Genomic DNA, 13,180 nt, shown 5'->3' on the forward strand with positions numbered 1-13,180 from the left:
ATTTGTACCTGCCCGTTCAGGGCTGTCTCTACCATCAACTAGTACTAATAGTACACCCCTATTTAAGATCCCCGCGTTCAGAGGAACGCTACGTGGTGAGATGCTTGGGCTTTTCATCCATTTTACGGAATTGTGATGTAAATTAGCGCTACGTAGTGGAGTTGCGGAATTTTTTCATTTATTTCACTCTGAAATAAATGAAAATTGAAATTTGTTAAATAGTGACATGTCAGAATTGTTTTTTTCTCCGCGAATCTTTATTTTTGGGGAAAGCTGCGTAGCACGCAGTTTTAATGTTAATGATGGTTAATGTCGATAATCAGCTTTAATTCAGTCCTTACCCACCACACCCACCCAATAGGCTAATCACCCGCTGCATTAAAGCACATGACAATGCGGAGGAAACGAAAACAGAATGTTTCCTTTGGTAGCCACGGGCAATGAGGCAACAGCTCTGCGCTCTTGCTTCGTCGCGGTTTTCCGCGTCGATGCGATGTGGCGTAAGGTACGTCCGTCATTCCGCGCGCCGGAAGGTTCGATGTCGGACATTCGAGTGTCATATTCCGCCCAGAATTTGGCCAGCCCGGGCACGTCTACCGACGAGCCCTTGTCATTCCGCTCCTAGTAACACCGTGGTTCGCTCGAACCCGGTACCTTCGGTCAGGCCCTGATGGCTATGACAAAACTACCACCTGGGAAATTTTCATCAATTCCCAGGATTTTATCTAAATTTTGAAAGTGGCACTTGATTTTGATGAGCCTTGTTTTTGCGGTAGTCTCTTGAACAATTTGGTATTTTTTTTAACGAAAATTTGGTGCGTAACTTATGATATTTCGGCTATAAACGATACGACATAATCACACCATGGTGTGTGTACTTAGTGGGTCACAGCAGAGAGTATTGCTGAAGTTAATTGTGTTTTTAATTAATTAAAGTCCTTTAAAGTTTCAATTTCATATATATTTTTAAAACAGACCGTAACTTGTTAATGATCCGAAAAGTAACGCCGTTTGTGTTTATGTGTTTTAAGTTAAACTGTTAAAGATTATCGCAAGGAGGATATTTAATTTTATCACGTATAGTTTTGAAATGCACAAGGATCAGTGGTCGACTCACTCGTAATTTAAAATGACTGAAATCTCCTCGCCCCGAAGATGGGAGCCTTGGTACTAATAATTGTAGTGCAAATTGATAAGGAGATAGTCGAGAGAATACACGAGTCAGTCGCAGAGCATTTTTATTTTTACCTTGTTTAAGGAATATTTTTTTACTAAAGTAAAGTTAATATGTGAAAAAACGAAACGCTAATTATATTTCTAGGAATAGAGGAGCAATTATATGTCCGCTACTATACGCTGGCGTAAGTAGTAAGAGTGACGCTACCATTCGGTTAGAGTATAACCCGCTCGTTGATTCAATGTTCTAGCTAAGGATTAATAATAGGTGTTTTTAGTTGTACGCGCAGAAATACCGGTAGTGAAATATAAAAGAGTGCGCAAGTGTTTATATATATATTTTAAGGAATAGAGGGGCAATGATGTCCGCTACTAAAGGTAGTAAGTGTGACGCTCCCTTCCATTAGTTTTAAGGTTATGTCTTCCCCTACGAATTAATTGTGTACACAGAGGTACCCGTTGCAAGAGGAATGACACTGTCATTGTAGCGCAATGACATAAGAATGACTTAGTCTGCATGACTGTTAGTTTGTTAAAACACCATAGTTAGGCGTAAGCCAACTTGTAATGAAAAGTAGAACGAGACGTAAGCGGTATTCAAGGCGTGGAGTATTTCACATATTAACGAGATTTGTTTTGTTATTATCCATATATTTATTGTCTCCTTCAGCTATTTATTAAAGGATAGCTTAATATTCCTCCTTTTGCGTTTTCTAGCTTTGAATTTTAAATACCTTAAATTTCATGTGTATTTATATTATGATATTTATATTTCAAGTTACGGCATTCCTTAATGTTTAAATAAACACTCTTCAGCATTATTCAACAGATTTCGTGTGGTTGTTTAAACGCATCGCAAATCACTAAATCACTAAATAGCGATAAAAGTTAAAAAGGTTGTTTAAATTAAGGCAAAACTGGTTGTCGTTTTTTTCATTAAATAACGATGAAGTATTGCGAATAGTATAATCAATCAAGCCATCCCCTTAGGTATAATCACGTTTACATTCCGTCAGCTTACGATAGGTTTAAACACGCAAGTTTAATCTCTGCACCGAAAGCACGATTCATTCGTTGTTTTCCTTTTGTTCCTTCGAACTCAGGATATGTGCAGTCGCAAGACTCAAGTCCAGGATTTTCCTTCCATGTAAGTCGCCAGATTTCCGTGCGTAAATTTCCAGTTTCGCGTTAGCGGAAGAAACGTATCCTATTTCAGTCTCCAAGAGAGAGAATTTGATGACACCTTTTTTTTCGTCTAGTGTCGGGATGGATGCGGAATTTGTTGTAGATGAACTTTACACTCAGCTGGCGTCGACACTGAAATTCCTAGCCTCCCAACGAGGTGAGAATAAGAGTCTCTTCAAGGGCGCTTATTTATGCGTTTTTCTCGTTCCTTCAGAATTTTCAAAAGTTTCCCGAATGAAATTTAATTACTTCTTACAGATTAATTTCATGTTAATCTTCAAAAGTAGGTAATAGCGAGTAATTGTGCTTATATTTTAATCTCCCACACGTCATAGACTTTAGTTGAAGTAATATCATACGAAAGGAACGTGATTCCCAGGTTATTTGTAGGGGTGAGGAAATCGTTACTGTTATCCTATTACTAATTTGGAACTTCATTTTAACTGTTTATTTATGCTATACGTCAGGCGTATGCAAGCGCAAACCAACCTCGACTAGTGAGCGTTAACAGTGCGTCACTATGTCGCCTTGATTTATTCATCCATTTTTATGTATCTTTCGTAATTAATGATCTTAACGTCATTGGAGCCATGTCATTTACTCTTTTATTATATCTTAGTGATCCCGAATTTACTTGTGGCTAGGTCCGTTTTAACGGTTGTGATGTTACCAAATTTTGGGTTAATTATTTTTTTTCGTCAGTTTCTCATTTTTACAATGCTTTGACACTTCTGACATGATATTAATGGATTTCGTCGGGTTAATTTTCTGATACCAGGGGATATATTTGATACCATCTACATATTACTTTTATATATTTATCAATATTTAATCCTACATATTTTCGTTTATTTTATAGTGCCATGTCATAACTTTAGTTTCATATTGCACATTATTTTATATTTGGGAGAAGCCAGGGGCTATATATATATATAATTTAGTCAATATATACATATATTACTTTTGATGAAGTCAGATTTTCATTTTAATGGTGTTCCAGTGTTAAGGCGTCAAATGACATTTTCCGCCTTTTATTTTCTTTAGCCTTCATTCAAACTTTGTTTTTATACTTTATATCACTTATTGGGCAGTTTATTTTTACTTATTTTTACTCATGATTTTCACTTGCCTATAAAAGACGATTACTTCACACATTTTTTATATATTTTCAATATTGAATGACTGAGAGCAATGTAGTTTTTCCCATGTCCAACCTATTTCCTCCCCTGTTCGGGAATTCCACGAGTTCAAGGAATTTCGAAAGTCGCCCAGCGATTTTTTTTTGAGGCCGCAAGAAGAAGGCATTCCTGAAGGCTTTGGAGCTCACCAGCCTCCTTTGGGCTTCAGCGGTGTATGTCACGTAGCAGCACCGAAAACCCTATTCCAAGTAACATCCCAGGATCAGAAGAGCGTCAGAAACATAAGAAGAAATGTCATCTTACAGAGCAACCTCCCCCCCCCCCCACGTCTCTAACCCCCCTTAAGAAGAAGCATGAACATCTTTCATGTACATCGTTCCCTTTTGCTCTGTAAGGCCAGGCAGTGTATTTCACCACATATTGGAACTTTCCGGGTACAGTCAACGACCCAAATGTGTTGAGACCCACCCCTATGGATCAGCAACCTGCCAGCCACCTGTGAACAGTTTCATCCTACCAGTGGCCATATTTACTGTTCCCCTTCTTGGAGTGTTCGCAGCACGGTACACCTTCCGTTTTCGCATTCGTGTCGCCATTCGCTGTGTGCCGGAAATATGCACTGGCGTCTGCTGTGAACTTTCGGGGGCCTATCCTAACATTCCCTCCCCCCCAGTGTTCGCCATTGGACAACGCATATTTTGGGGCTTGGAAACGCTACTTGGAGTGGCTTCCCATGGACTACCCTGTGTTCGCCCGCCCCACGGCCAACGTCTTTTCATCTGACCTGTACTGAACAGTATTCCAGAACTTTCCACACCGGGATTCGAATCCGGTCCCCCAGTGCAATTGTGATCGGTCAAGGACCGTGTATGTCCCGGAACAGTGCTTCGTACCCCAGGACTCCGGGGTTTGAGTGTATTTGGATTGCCCTGCCTTTTGATTTCTCAGGTCATAGTGTGCTACGAACGTCAGTGAAAACATCATCTTCAAATATTTTTTTTTTAATCTTCGTGTGGTTGTGCGCAGTCCAGTGGAGCTTGGTGTTTACCATGGTCCTTTTGCTCTCGCCTCGAACTGTCATCCTGATGAGGCGGAAGATTGCGAGCATGCGGCCTTAAGGTTTCTCACGGATTAAGTTCGGTGCTTAGATAGCACTTGTTCTGAAGACATTCGCATGTATCGCGTTACGATGCAGTGTGTTGAACTTTCCGCTGACTCCACGGACCTCCGAACAACACTTTATATCGCATGTTGACCAACCGTCAGCATTGTTGATTACGAAAGACTCTTCCAGCGTGTGGCTAATGAAAACAAAGACTCTCTTTCAGCATTCAAGCTTGAGCTTAATTCTGTTCCATTTAATTTTCGGTGAAGGGTCTCCGACATTTTTTTATTATTATTTTATTTTATGTATCCTTTTTGTTCATGTAATAAACAAAACCTTTTAAATTTTGGTGAATGGCAGAAGGTTCAATTTAAACTTTTAATTATTACAATTTCAATTTTGGAAATTGTTTCGCAAGAGGGAGTGTCGTAGCATGCCCTGTTCGATTAAGAAATATTGACCCTGGCAGACCTTGTCAGCTTTTGCTCAGAAATGTGTAGGATAAGCTTTCTACAGGAAATGGTAAGAACACTGGCCTTTGGCAAGAGGTGACGAGAGGCCAAGCGAGGGTTTATATACGTGCGCATGAGAGCGACACGAGGTCTTTGAATCTGGAATCATCTGAGAAGCAGGAGCTACTGGTCTTATTTCTAAACCGAACAGGGTAAGCTAGTCTACACCCATTCTGCCATTTGCATTGCTCAATTCAGTCTAGAAACGAATCATGAGTCTATTTTTATGAATAGTTAGATATTTGTACCTGCCCGTTCAGGGCTGTCTCTACCATCAACTAGTACTAATAGTACACCCCTATTTAAGATCCCCGCGTTCAGAGGAACGCTACGAATTGATGTCTGTACAGCATTGTTTAACATTGTCAGCGTAAATGACCATTTGAAAGAGTAAGACAGTGTGGTCGTAATAAGCATTTTCCGGCGAATGGCAGCGACATGCGGTGTTATTCTGGCTTCTAGCTTTGACAGAGTCCGTACACGTTCATGAAAAACACGATCTTTCAGGAATCCCTACAGCCCGCCAAAAATCAAGTTGGTTCAAGTCCGGAAAACGGGGTGCAAACCCTCTAGAGATGACACGTTAAACGCCAAAGTTCGCACACAGGAAATGGTCACCTGTCGACCAAAAAGGGGGGTGCTCCATCTTGCACGATGATACGGTTTTCTAAACATCATCGTTTGTGCTAGCAGGAGCCACACACATACTGTGCAAGTTGTTGATTGTAACGTCCACTTGTAAAGGAAAGCATGACAGGACCTTGCGGTGTCAGCTCCTGAACGCAAAAGGGGTTCACAACTAAATCACCGGGAATCAACACCATACAGTAACGTAATCGGAATGCATTGGCTGTTTCAGCGCCACATTTCCACCTGGTAGCGAACATTTTAAGTTTTTTTCACGTCGGCAATGGCTTTCCCATGGTCTACATAGCCTCTATAACAAGTTTCACTGCAATAAGTTACTTCGAACGGACTGCAGAGGACTCTGAGCAGGGGAAACTTTAATTCTAATCATCCTGTATTTTATCTCACAAAAGCAAATATATAAGATATTTCTTATAAGATGAGCCGCGGTAGCTCAGTCAGTAACGCGTCGGACTACCATGCTAAAGGTCCCGGGTTCGATCCCCGGCCGATTCAAACCCAGGAACTTTTCTAACGTTGGAAGCGGCCCCAGCGCCCACCCATCGTCGAATGACATGAGTAGTACCTGGGGGAAACCCTGGGGGGTAAAGGCGGTCAGGGGCGTGATGCTGATCACATAAACCTCTATTGGTAAGATAGACTAAACTACATTTGGCATGGAGATAATAACTATGTTTACTTAAGTTTCAATTTCACTGCGTCTTTGATCTCACGATCCATATTTGAGGACCCACTACCACAGACAAATTACGGCTATACGCGTACTACTAGCCTTCGAGTGTATACCGTTCGTCTTGCCTGTTCCAGCGTTATTCGCTCGACCGAAGAAGCTCTCGATTCGGTACGCTATCTAGCGTCGACCGTGCGAACTATTTGGCGCTCGAGCGAAATGCTCTTCCTGCAGCACTCAACTTTATTTTTACTTTGTCTCTGACTATTACACTGTCGACATTAAATGGCGCGTTTTATTGCAGTTAATGATAGTTAATATTGAAATATTTACAAAATACATTGGACAGAATCTTCTGGGATTTACTTCCTTTAAAAAAATTAAAGAGTCGGATATCTTGGCAATCGACAGACAAACCGCAGATTAAGCAGTTAAGAAACTAGCGTCACTTACGTAGGAAGAGATTTGTAACAACATGTGACTCATATTCCTCAATTTCATGTGAAAGTGGAGTTGAGTAATGTTCTTCTCTAGTACTTAATATGTGTTGTTTCTCAAGACGTCAACAATAAATCTGCTGAGCTTGGTATCAGAAATGTAAAAAGCAAGTCGGAAGAACGATTTGATGGGAGTTTATCGTTAGGATAATCAGGGAAAATATAAAATTCGAAAGTATGAAAGAAAAAAGAATTACCATAAAAAGAGAACTTAATTTGTGTAAAGATCTTGTGCAGGAGGATTGTTCTGTCAGAACAATCGAATCCACAAGACACGACAAATAAACATAATTAACATATTAAAAAGTAAAAACAAGAAGCACATGGCACAAAAAAGATGAAGGCAACAAAACACCATCATATACTCTGCTACCGCATCTCCACGTCGAGAGGAAGCTAATATTGATTGATTTGGTTTATTTTACTTCGCATTTCTGCCACTTTTGGCTAATCGCGAAGATGAGAACGAGTGATGATGATGAAATTGATGAAGGGACACACAAAGAACACCCATGGCCAGGCCGGGATTCGAACCCGGGGGGAAGGTAATATGAATTCCATAATATGTATGGAGGAAAGTACCTAAATATGGAATAGGTTTGTAACAGGGAATAGCAGAATATCTCTTCTGTATGGCGCTGTAACCTAGTGATGGGAGCGGTAAATAATTACCAATTTATATAGCCTAGTGGAACGTGCCACCACTCGTAACTCCTGGACACGGAGCCACGAACACTCTGCTTCTTGCTCCGGCTGGTCAGTTGGACGCAAGAGTTCTCACTGAGGGATCGGGATTAACACTAGAAGCGCCAAGCCGGTCATTTTGAGCGTTTTTCAAATTGAAGTTTCTGCTTTGTACAGAAACCTTTTTCTTCGTGCGTTGAAATTTTGTGACTTTTCCTAAAATTTGCAGTACATTATTACTGCTATGCGTTATTTACAAAAAAATAATAATAATGGAAATATTTGTGTTTCTACCTAGAAGCGCCGTTGCCGGTCATTTTGACAGCTAATGTATTTCAATGGAAAACCACTTCTCGATTGGAACGTTGCACTTACAGTTTCCACTCCTATTCTTCCTTCCTCTTTTGGACTCGCCCATATATGTTTGGCGTATTGTCGAAGCTGATAAGAAGGAGAAAGTGAAGACTCAGTTTCGTTTGAACACTGCAGTTTGTAAGCATGTTTTCTAGACAATGTGTCCTCAGGGGACACTCCAGGGGTAAATCTGACAGTTGACAAACAATGGTTTCCTTCGAAAGCGAGGTGTAGATTTACACAGTACATGCCAAACAAACCAGAAAAATTTGGTATAAAATTTTGGATGCTAGTGGACGTACATTCCAAATACATGTGCAATGCCTTTCCATACCTTGGGAAAGATGAATCAAGGAATGATAATGTTACTGTACATGAAAATGTTGTATTGAGAATTACTTCACCTTATCTAAATGCAGGTAGAAATGTAAATACTGACAATTATTTCACATCGCTAAAACTCGCTGAGAAGCTAAAGGAGAAGAAGACAAGCCTAATTGGCACTATGAAGAAAAATAGAAAGGAGATTCCTAATGAAATTGTGAACATTAGAACACAAGTGTATGAAACATGTTTGCTGAAAAAGGGGGACATTACATTGTGTGCATACCAATCTAAACCAAACAAAAATGTTCTACTCCTAAGCTCCGTGCATTCAGATGTAGAAGTAGATTTGCAAAGCCAGAAGAAACTCCCAGAACCATTCAAGTATTACAACAAAACTAAATGCGGTGTTGATGTTGATCAAATGGCACGCAAATATTCAGTCCGTGGTTCTTCACGTAGATGGCCGGTACATGTGTTTTACAATATCTTAGATCTGGCAGCAATAAATGCATGGGTAGTTTACAAGGCAGTCATGGGGAGGAACGTTACGAGACATAACTTTTTGATAGAATTAGCTGAGGAACTGAGAGAAAGACATTTGAATGCAAAGCCCAATAAAATATTGTCAACATCAATATCACATGCACGGAATGTAAGTGGCTCTGTTTCCAGAAAGAGGCACCAATGCCAGGTGGCATTGTGCAATGAAAACAAAACAGGTGACATTTGTTCAATGTGCAACAAATATGTTTGTCGAAAATGTGTTTCTGGTGTAGAAAAGGTACTGAAATGCAAAAAATGTAATATGTGAAATTTCATGACGGAAACTTATTTCCTTGAAGAAAATGAATATTTATTGTTGTAGTTAGTGCATGGAAAATAAAAATCGCTGGGTTTCATGATATTTTGTATTTTTTTCAAAAATATTTTGTTTTATTAGTAATAAGATGATTATTGGCAATATTCATTTTGAGAAATAGTCAAATTTTAAATACCGGTCATTTTGACCGGAGGTGGCGCTTCTAAGTAGTAAAAAATCCTGGCGCTTCTAGTGTTAAGACGATCCACACATTCCCTGGAAGGTAACCATCGACATGTGACGAGTCATCGTAAATAAAACTAAAAGCAAGTATTCTTAAGTTTAAAATGTTCAAAACACTTAAATACCGACTCACGCGAGTTAAATACTTATTCGCACAGTTCAAATAAATCATATGTTGAGTCCTGTTCGCTCGAGAGCAGTGATTAGTAAAATTTTGTCACGACAGAAACCGCGCACTGCCTCCTCTACCGTAGATAAGACCTCAACTGCTTCCCCAAGCGCGAGGCGCAGCATAACAGATTGTTCTTTTTACAATGCTAGCAACTCATAACATAAAAATATCACAAGAAGAACTGATAATTTATATAACATATCAATGTTAATTAGCGATAGTAAGCTAAAGTTCAGGTTGGCAACAATTAAAAATGCCAACGTGGAAGTTTTTACATCGTCAAAAACACGTAGCGTGGTTCCCCCACTCCCAAAATTAACAGCCAATAGGAAAACGATATATTATTGAAAGTGAGATAGTGAATTATATGCTTACATGTTACAATATTAAACTAGGACAACAAATAACGAAACTGACTTTATAAAGCAATTCATATTTGCCCTTGCACATAAAATGAAAAAAGAAAGATTTAGTATATGAATTTATAACGAAGATTAAAATACTTTGATCTTGTCTACTGTTGAACAAAAATTGATATTAAGAAGAAATATATTTAATATGCGCTTAAACAACAACATGTGTGTTAAAGTTATAGATAATCCTAGCCATCTTGGATTTAATGAAAACGCTGCCAAAACATAAAACATAAATATATACATGAGTTATGAAAACAATTAAGTATAAATACTATAATGCAAATTATTAACTTAAAAGTATACGAATAAGATATTTACCAATATACGAGTGCAATTTGGCTAACAAGGAGGTCGTTACACTAGTTATGCATAGCAATTCAGTCTGTTGTGAAACGTGTATGGAACAGATGCATTCTTTTGTCTAATTTGCAGTTGGTAGATTTATCGGAAGTGAGTTGTTTTTGATGCTGTCTCTTTTCCTAACGTAACATAAACTTAATGAGGGTTGTTTGGATATAAGGTAGAGTTTTGTAGTGTAGGTATTGTGAGATTTCAATGCTTCTGTCGTTGATTAGGTTCGACGATTGCGGATATGAAAACAAAGATGGCCAGGTTAATAATATGGAATACCAAAGGGGGTTGCAATATGGAATAGAATGTATTCCATGTATAGAGAGCCTTGCCATTATTTTCGTTATCTCTATACAGATGAATAAGAAACAAAAATATGGGAAGAGCAAAATGTTATTACTGCAAGACGTAAGAAATAAAAAAAAATGGGCGACAAGAATTTTATAACATCTCCAGAACAACTTTAGTTAATTTAGTTGCATGAAACCAGACGCCAGAGGCAGCGATATTGCGGCAGCGGTGAAAAAAACATTTTTTTCAACCCAGTTGGAGGAACAATTTGTTAAGTTTCTCGTTATGGACAGCAAATGTTTTGGGGTGCTACCTCTGAAACACCTCTCGCTCTTGTCCTGCTTGCACGCCAATCTTTGCCCACCATGATATCGCCTCAACGTTGCCAACACCTACTACGGCAAAGAAATGGGCGGTTTCTCCAGTGTCGATGGTATAATTGAATTGATTCCGAAAATTTCAGGGGTTCAAACCCCTCCCCCCCCAATCTTCTCCGTAAATTCTTTAGATATAGTCTTGTAGATATTCCGAAACGGGATACCTCCTAGTTGCTTTAGCGGATTTTTACTAGTATTCTATGTTATAAGCCCTTTTTTGTTCATTTCCTGTAGTATTCCACATTTTAAACACTTTTTCTTAGGATAGAATTTCACTTGTTTTTTTCTTTTGTTTCTTTTGTTTCTTTTGTTTTGTTTTTTTGTTCCTGTTGTGTTGTTAAGGTAACTGTTAAAGGGGGATATCGCTCCCACCGCCACCCCCCCCCCCCCCACAGTAAGAAAATGAACATGTACAGGGTATGGATCTGTGATGAGTCTGTCGAAACCTTTGGCTGAAGACATTGAGAATGAGTGATCACTTGTAAGCAACGCTATTAGTAGTAGCCGTAACGTTTACAACAGTCTGTCGTTAAAATTTAACAGTCTGGCCAGATAATGTCAAAAAAAAACCTGACACAACCATTTCTCATTTAATTGTGAAACGTTTATCGTGCATAAAGATGGTAATGATTATACATTGCAATGTGTTTATAATCAAACATATTGTTAAAAATGCCTAATTAAAAATTACATTAATTAGTGGTCTAGTGGTCGTTAATGCTTTAAAATGGTCATGGTCACGATTACGTTAGTTGGATGGAAGAGTAAATTGCCGGTCTCAGAGAGTCATTTCTTCAGACAACGTTTTACAGTGAAGACATCTGGCAAGCTCACATATTGTGCCAGAAGAACTTGAGTACTGGATACTAAGATTCGCTCTTGAGCTTCAGTGTTGCTTTCGCGCAACCGACTGCCCAGTTGGCGAGTCTGCGGTTTCAAGTTTATCTGCTCAGTGATTAAAACCAATCAAGCCCATACGTGCTAATGTATGTATTATTTTGTCTATGGATTACAAATTAAGTAACTGTTTTGTTGCAAGTATACAGTCATGTCGGAATGGAACCATTCTCAGCGGAACTATATTTTGCGCGCACGTTTGGGTCTATATATGTGAAAATTTGCTGAAAACTTAACCTGTCGCGGGACTTACTATATCTTCATTAACATGATCTTGCACTGGAGTTGTTGTTTTTTCCTTTTGATAGATGGTTCTCTTCATCTAATTATTTATACAGATGTCGTCGTACGACAGCGACAAACTATCACAGCGAGTAGAGGACATACAGACGAACAAATTGATTTTTTAGTAACGTTTCGTTAGTAAAGCCCTGGTTTCGGCACTGTATAATGCAATCAGGATCAACAAATTCAAAGTTGCTAGTAGTAGAATTTTTCTTTTGGAAAATATACTAAAAGTGATGATAACCTACAGAAACAGTGCAATGCACAACGACGGAGTTGCAAGGTTCAATTCTCCTTCTGTACTCTATCCAGGGAGTCTCTGGAGCAAGGTCGCGTAGAAGGATTGGAAAAAGGTGAGCGAAACGAAGCAGTACACGCTGATAGAAGCAGCTGGGAGCTGCAGTCGCTTTCCTCCTCCACGCAATCACGTTCCCTCGCACGTGTTCATTGGTCGAGTCACTACTTGCGCAGAGAATTGCTTTCGTCCGGGACAGAGTATCTATAAAACCATGCATGTGCAGTGCATGTTCTGCAGCCTACACTCTGACTCGGTAATGTGTGAAGCAAGCCCACGCATAACGGTAGAAAAGGGGAGAAAAGCAATGCGCGTTAATGCAAACGACTGATAGCTGCAGTTGTGCAGAGACTTGCTTTCGTTAGCTTTCTCTAGAGATTCTCGGGACAAAGTGAAGTCAACAACAAGGGAATAAATGACTAAATAAACAAAACGTATTGTTGTTTCAAATGTATCCGCCAAACTACAGTAAAAACTCGTTAATCCGGACTAATGAGGGGGATACGTTGACCGGTTTAACGAAAGTCCGGATTAACTGAAATAACCTAAAAGAACAGTAGGAAGTGAGTTAAAACTCCGTTTATAGCAACAAAACACGTTCATTATGGTGAATTTAAAGAGCATAGGCCTAAATACTCTATACAGTCAGTGCAAAGTCTGCGGGAAACAGAATTTCATCAGTGGTTGACTGCCTTTTTTTTTTTTTTTTTTTTTTTTTTTTGCAAGTTCTGTTGTTGACTTCTAGTCACATTTAAAT

General features: G+C 39.2%; 1 protein-coding gene across 1 annotated transcript in view; it reads left to right on the forward strand.

Annotated features, from left to right (window-relative positions):
* The window catches only part of LOC145994038 (circadian clock-controlled protein daywake-like), a 155,932-nt gene that overhangs the window by 66,865 nt on the left and 75,887 nt on the right, over positions 1–13,180 (forward strand). The gene's annotated exons all lie outside the window — the stretch shown is intronic.

This window comes from Lepisma saccharinum, chromosome 10 (assembly GCF_977018435.1).
Source record: "Lepisma saccharinum chromosome 10, izLepSacc3.1, whole genome shotgun sequence".
NCBI lineage: Eukaryota > Metazoa > Arthropoda > Insecta > Zygentoma > Lepismatidae > Lepisma > Lepisma saccharinum.